Source organism: Bison bison, unplaced genomic scaffold (assembly GCF_000754665.1).
Source record: "Bison bison bison isolate TAMUID 2011002044 unplaced genomic scaffold, Bison_UMD1.0 scf7180017864452, whole genome shotgun sequence".
NCBI classification, from domain to species: Eukaryota; Metazoa; Chordata; class Mammalia; order Artiodactyla; family Bovidae; genus Bison; species Bison bison.
This window is the reverse complement of record NW_011495014.1, coordinates 4,534,348-4,540,347: the sequence shown is the minus strand read 5'-3', so window position 1 is coordinate 4,540,347 and position 6,000 is coordinate 4,534,348. Positions and strand designations below refer to the sequence as shown.

Sequence of the window (6,000 nt, the reverse complement as noted above, 5' to 3'; positions counted from 1 at the left end):
TACCAGGCTCCTCCATCCATGGGATTTGCCAGGCAAGAGTACTGGAGTGGGTTGCCATTGCCTTCTCCTATCAGTTCAGTTCAGTTGCTCAGTCGTGTCTGACTCTTTGAGACCCCATGAATCATCATCCCCTTCTCCTCCTGCCCCCAATCCCTCCCAGCATCAGAGTCTTTTCCAATGAATCAACTCTCCGCATGAGGTGGCCAAAGTACTGGAGTTTCAGCTTTAGCATCATTCCTTCCAAAGAACACCCAGGGCTGGTCTCCTTCAGAATGGACTGGTTGGATGTCCTTGCAGTCCAAGGGACTCTCAAGAGTCTTCTCCAATACCACAGTTCAAAAGCATCAATTCTTCAGTGCTCAGCTTTCTTCACAGTCCAGGCTTTCTCACAGTGGTCATCCATACATGACCACTGGAAAAACCATAGCTTTGACTAGACAGACCTTTGTTGGCAAAGTAATGTCTCTGCTTTTCAATATGCTATCTAGGTTGGTCATAACTTTCCTTCCAAGGAGTAAGCATTTTTAATTTCATGGCTGCAATCACCATCTGCAGTGATTTTGGAGCCCCCAAAAAAGAAAGTCTGACACTGTTTCCACTGTTTCCCCATCTATTTCCCATGAAGTGATGGGACCAGATGCCATGATCTTCATTTTCTGAATGTTGAGCTTTAAGCCAACTTTTGCACTCTCCTCTTTCACTTTCATCAAGAGGCTTTTTAGTTCCTCTTCACTTTCTGCCATAAGGGTGGTGTCATCTGCATATCTGAGGTTATTGATATTTCTCCCAGCAATCTTGATTCCCACTTGCGCTTTCTCCAGCCCAGCATTTCTCATGATGTACTCTGCATACAAGTTAAATAAGCAGGGTGACAATATACAGCCTTGACGTACTCCTTTTCCTATTTGGAACCCGTCTGTTGTTCCATGTCCAGTTCTAACTGTTGCTTCCTGACCTACATATAGGTTTCTCAAGAGGCAGGTCAGGTGATCTGGTATTCCCATCTCTTTCAGAATTTTCCACAGTTTATTGTGATCCACACAGTCAAAGGCTTTGGCATGCTGTGAAAATGCTGCACTCAATATGCCAGCAAATTTGGAAAACTCAGCAGTGGCCACAGGACTGAAAAAGGTCAGTTTTCATTCCAATCCCAAAGAAAGGCAATGCCAAAGAATGCTCAAACTACCGCACAATTGCACTCATCTCACATGCTAGTAAAGTAATGCTCAAAATTCTCCAAGCCAGGCTTGAATAATATGTGAACCGTGAACTTCCAGATGTTCAAGCTGGTTTTAGAAAAGGCAGAGGAACCAGAGATCAAATTGCTAACATCCGCTGGATCATTGAAAAAGCAAGAGAGTTCCGGAAAAACATCTATTTATGCTTTATTGACTATGCCAAAGCCTTTGACTGTGTGGATCACAATAAACTGTGGAAAATTCTCCTATAATGCCCCAAGTAAGTCCCATTACTAAAAATATTTCAGCACATTTGTAATATCCCTGCCTCTGTTGCTGTTGCTTTGCAGGAAGAAAAATGGGGCTGCAGAACTACCAGTCTGATACTTTTATGAACTACATTCTATATGGTATCATTTTTTAAGTGAAAAAGAAAACCACTACAATATTCCAGGAAGCACACTTTATTCTCCAGTCCTAGAAGCGTGACGTTTAGTGAGTACCTACCAGTGCAGTTGTGTGTGCCTGCCTTCATTAGCTCGAAAATATGCATGCTGTCAAACTCCTGAACTCCAGATGGTTCACAGAGATTCTACCACCAACTTTTTCTATGGAAGTTGTATAAAACATTTTATATTTCAAGTTTTATTACTTTCAGTGGTTTGGTATGATTTCCTTCTTGTTAATTTTTTTAAAAATATAAACAAATTAGTGTGTGTGTGTTAGTCGCTCAGTCACGTCCAACTCTTTGTGACCCCGTGGACTGTAGCCCACCAGGCTCCTCTGTCCATGAAATTCTCCAGGCAAGAATACTGGAGTGGGTTGCCATGCCCTTCTCCAGGGGAGCTTCCCAACCCAGGGATTGTACCCAGCTCTTCTGCATTGCAGGTAGATTCTTTACCATCTGAGCCACTTATAAGCACATTGGGTATGTCCTGTTTAAATAACAATACCAGAAAAGCCAAAGACTATCCTTTGAATAACTGTCTTAAGTGAGCATCAAGATTAGATTGTTAAAGGAAGGAAGGAAGGTAGAAGGGAGAGAGGGAAAGAAGGAAGAAAGGGCAAAAAAGATTGAGATAGTGTAAAGATAAATTAAAAATGAAAATTCACTTAAGGAGCATTCTAGAGAAATTGAAATCTCAGGTAGCAGTTTTTAAACCAGCAAAGTACTGTGGGCTTAGGCCTAAGGAAATCTGACAGTATACCTTAAAGAAAGGCTTCTTTCCCTAAAGATGCTTTTTAAGAAACTTAAAATTTCCCAAGAAAATCAGGCTCTACCTGTAAAGTTCAAATGCATTGTAAGAAACGTCAGTGTCACTCTTATCCGTTTATAGCAAGTATACAGATTCCAAAAGTCTGCGTTCTCTATATGAATACTATACATGGTTGGAGCTTAATTCCTTTTCCTTATATTCAGCATTGACTTTGACTTCCTTCTGTATGTTTTGGTTTTTGCTGTTCTTTTTATTGTTATCTTTCTGTGTGTGTTCTGGCCACCTCATACAGTTTTTGGAATGAACCTAGTGATGAGTAGATAAATAATAATAATAATTAACAGTTTATCGTGGTTACTATGCACTCCACAGTGTTGTGAGGGGCCAAAAGGCCTGTAGAGTGCATATGGACAAAGCTCAGAGAAGTGTTCTTTGTTAAAGCTGTTTTGACTAATTTTCCATTTTATTGGGCTTCCCTGGTGACTCAGACAGTAAAGAATCTGCCTGCAATGAAGGAGACCCTGGTTTGATTCTTGGGTCAGGAAGATCCCCTGGTATTGGCTACCCACTCCAGTATTCTTGCCTGGAAAATCCCATGGACAGAGGCGCCTGGCAGTTTACTGTCCACCCAGCCAATATGTCTTGGGGAATCTCTCTTTTAATGGACACTTGAATATCAAAGGAATAGGGGGAGGTTAGGGATAAGATTTAAACTTCCCTGCTGGTGCCAGCCTCATACTACTTAAGTCTCATGCCACCTAAAGCCTACTTCAGTGTCCTCTTCCAGTCACCAAAGATGTCTCTCATAAGCAGTTTACCCGATGTGTAGATAAAGATGGGTCATTTATTCCTTTCTTAAATATTGATGCAAAGCATATTATTTATTGGGTATGGTATTCTAATAGAAAGCCAAACCAGGCCTGGTATCAGCCTTCGAGAACTTTAGATAATGTATTGAGGTGGTTTAGTTGCTAAGTGGTGTCCAACTTTTTGCAGCCCCATGGTTTGCAGTCTGCGAGGCTCCTCTGTCCATGAGATTTTCCAGGCAAGAATACTGGAGTGAGTTGCCATTTCCTTCTCCAGGGGATCTTCTTGACCCAGGGATCAAACACCCATCTCCTGCATTGGCAGGTAGATTCTTGGCTGCTGAGCCACCAGTGAAGCCCAGGTAATATATTACCAGACACATAATTTTATAAGACTACCATAATGATTTTCTTTTGGCTTAAATCTCATCTTTGACTCTGAGCTGCTGTTTTGCCTAATATCATATACTCAGTTGAGTTCATCATTTTTTAATTGAGTGATTTATCTTTGCCTTGTGAGGATTCATAAGTTCTGCTCAGAATTTGGTTGAGAGTTCTATCCACTTCTCTCAACATAGCCTCCAGCCCCATCATAAGATAATCCTTAATTGCAGAGATCTGTGGCAGGCTTTTCCATCCCTAACTTTAAGATCCGTAAGAATATTTGTGAACCTCTTCTGCAAATTCTTTAGAAATTGAGGAAGGTAGGAGAGGTGTATCATTCTGTAGCTTCTCTTGGATTTGAGGTATCATCTCTTGTGGGGTTTTTGTTGTTGTTGTTTCTCTTTTTTGGCTGCTGTGGGACGGGATCTTAGTTCCCTGATCAGGGACCCAAGCTTTGCCCCCATGCAGTGGATGTGCAGAGTCCTAACCACTAGACCACCATCTCCCAATACACACCTGTATTAAGAAAGGAAGTCTCTCTTCCCATTTTAGAGATTGGCCCACCTGGCTGTGAGAACCCAAGTTTGTCAAATATCTGAATCTTCCCCTTCTCATTCTGATTCCATACAGCTACCTGGTTAGATCATGATGAGGGGTCAGTTTGTTTGACAGTTAAGACTTTCAGCATAAATAAATTGTTTATTCTGGTTTTATACATCTGTGTTAAGGGTGCTGTTAGCAAGTATAATATGCATTAACCTAATCAATTCCCCAGGTCGTTTCTGAGTCTTTAAAGTAAAGGACATACTCTGGGCTGAGGTGAATTCAGATTGTTGGCTCCGTGAAAGCAGGGACTGTGTTTATCTGGCTAATCACCCTGTAATTTAAAGTGCCTAGTCCTCCATTGGTGTTTGATATATGTTAATAAATAAAAATTTTACCTTCTCAGGTTTATTGAGAAGCTTCTAGCTACTGAATTGGACTCTCTCCTGGTGGCATCAATTATACCACACAAGATTTATTTTGAACTTCTTGGTAAGCTGTATTATTCTCATTTTATATATTTAAAAACCATGACTTTCCTATTGTCACAAAACTAACAGAATGACTTTGGAACCTAGATGTAAAGAATTCCAAAGCACGTACCCTTCCCATTGCATCACAGTGGCTTTAGGAATAAATCAATGGGAGATCTCAGCTAGCTAGAGTTATCAGGTAAGGCATCTTGGAAAAGGTTTAATTTGAACTAGGCTTTCATGATATCAGCAACGTGGTATCAGCCAAGGTGAAGTCAGATGTATAGAACAGTCTTTTGGACTCTGTGGGAGAGGGAGAGGGTGGGATGATTTGGGAGAATGGCATTGAAACATGTATAATATCATATATGAAATGAGTCACCAGTCCAGGTTCAATGCACAATACTGGATGCTTGGGGCTGGTGCACTGGGACGACCCAGAGGGATGGCATGGGGAGGGAAGAGGGAGGAGGGTTCAGGATGGGGAACACGTGTATGCCTGTGGCGGATTCATTTCAATATATGGCAGAACCAATACAATATTGTAAAGTTTAAAAATAAAATAAAAAAAAAAGAAACTGCATGTTACATTTAGGAAATATTAGGTAATAAAATTCAGATTCAGTGTATAAGAAATAAATTATAGGATGATAGACAGTGAGTCAAGAAAAGTATGATGGATAATTAAATTCTTGAATAGCAGACTGAGGAATTTGAACATTTTTTATAAATATTCTTAGACTTCCCTGATAGCTCTGTTGGTAAAGAATCTGCCTACAATGCAGGAGACCTGGGTTTGATTCCTGGTCAGGGAGATCCCCTGGAGAAGGGAATAGCAACCCACTCCAGTATTCCTGCTTGGAGAATCCCATGGACAGAGGAGCCTGATGGGCTATAGTTCATGGGTTCACAAAGAGTCGGACACAACTAAGCAACTAACACAACACTGTAATTTTCTTGCCTGGGAAATCCCATGGACAGAGGAGCCTGACAGGCTACAGTCCATGGGGTCACAAAGAGTTGGACACAATTGAGTACAACAAAAAGACTAAAAAAGATAGCAGTAAATTTTTATTGGGCTTCCTTGGTGCCTCAGGTAGTAGAGAATCTGTCTGAAATGCAGGAGCCACTTGCCAATGCAGGGGACCCAGGTTTGATCCTTGGTTGGGAAGATCCCTGGAGAAGGAATGGCAGCCTACTCCTATATTCTTGCCTGGAGAATCCCATGCATAGAGAAGCCTGGTGGGCTCTATAGCCCATGGGGTTGCAAAGAATTGGACAAGACTGAGCGGCCAACTAAATAAATTGGAAGCAAATGAAGATTTTTAAAGATGATATGAAACATGATTAAAGCCATGCTTTAGAATGATGATTCAACTTGACATGTTCCTCAGTTGGA

The 6,000-nt window shown here is 41.2% G+C and overlaps 1 long non-coding RNA gene across 1 annotated transcript in view; it reads left to right on the top strand.

Annotated features, from left to right (window-relative positions):
- The window catches only part of LOC105002379, a 38,773-nt gene that overhangs the window by 10,122 nt on the left and 22,651 nt on the right, over window positions 1-6,000 (top strand). Inside the window, exon 2 of the long non-coding RNA XR_826948.1 lies at window positions 4,535-4,620. This is a non-coding gene — a long non-coding RNA (uncharacterized LOC105002379). The remainder of the gene's footprint in view (window positions 1-4,534; window positions 4,621-6,000) is intronic.